This window comes from Adiantum capillus-veneris, chromosome 7, assembly GCF_014529385.1.
Source record: "Adiantum capillus-veneris isolate H3 chromosome 7, ASM1452938v2, whole genome shotgun sequence".
Classification (NCBI taxonomy): domain Eukaryota; kingdom Viridiplantae; phylum Streptophyta; class Polypodiopsida; order Polypodiales; family Pteridaceae; genus Adiantum; species Adiantum capillus-veneris.
The window spans coordinates 167530482-167531521 of record NC_140937.1 but is presented as its reverse complement, the minus strand read 5'-3'; the positions used below and the strand labels follow the sequence as shown (position 1 = coordinate 167531521).

At 49.4% G+C, this 1040-nt stretch overlaps 1 pseudogene; it reads left to right on the top strand.

Moving 5' to 3' along the window:
- The first annotated feature begins 306 nt into the window (after window positions 1-306).
- Window positions 307-708, top strand: LOC147455009 (chlorophyll a-b binding protein CP26, chloroplastic pseudogene; annotated as a pseudogene).
- Window positions 709-1040: the final 332 nt, after the last annotated feature.

Genomic DNA, 1040 nt, shown 5'->3' with positions numbered 1-1040 from the left:
GCCGGCTGTAGCCAGTGATTTACAACTGCATTTTTTTTAGGTAGCGACCTGCAATAGAGAAAGTGTTCATGATTTACTAATCATTTCAAAACTCCTCTAGACAGTCCGCGGTGCCACAAACTATTTTCAGAGCTTTTGGACATCTTTCAGACACGAGAGAGGGAGAGATGGAGAGAGAGCCTGGCAAGAGCTTGGTTAGTGGAAAGAGAGAGTAGCGAGTGAGGAGGGCAATAGAAATTGCAACCAGGGTCGAGCTCTTGGGATAGGCCATTGCTGCCTCTACCCTGTCTTCCTCTTCTCGTAGAAATGGAAGCCCTCACAGGTTCTTCTTCCCTACTGTCAAGGCCCGATCTCTTGGGACAGGCCATAATTGCCACCTCCACCCCATCTTACTCTTCCATTGTCTCCTCCCCATCCCTCGCCATTGTGGCTATCTTAGGCAAGAAGAAGCCCAAGCCTTCCCCCAAGGAGAGGCCACCAAAGTCGTCCCCCACTAACGAGCTGGAGCTTGCAAAGTGGTACAATCCATCCTCGAGAATTTACTTTCCTGAGTGTTTGTTAGCCAGATTTGACGTGCCTGCCTATCTCACTGGAGAAGTACCTGGAGACTATGGATTCGATCCCTTTGGACTTAGCAAGAAACCTACAGACTTTGAGAAGCACCAAGCCTATGAGCTCATCCATGCAAGGTGGGCATGTTGGGAGTAGCTGGCTTTGTCCTCATGAGGCTATTTATAAGTATGGGTGGCAACAGCACTGCCACGCTCTAGCTGACTAGCCTCAACCGCGTCAACCTCACCATCACCAACCTCGGTCCATGCCTGTGCATTGAAGGCGACGTGCTATAGCCAGTGACCTACAACCATGTCTTTCTGGGCAATGACTTGCAGCGGACAAGATTTCCCATGATTTAATCATTTTAAAACTCCTCAAAACAGTCCGTGGCGGTGCGGACTGTTTTGAAGATATTTTTGGACCTCTTTCGGATGCGAGCAGGCCTTAAAGTTGGGTCAGTGGAGAGAGAGAGAGAGAGAGAGAGA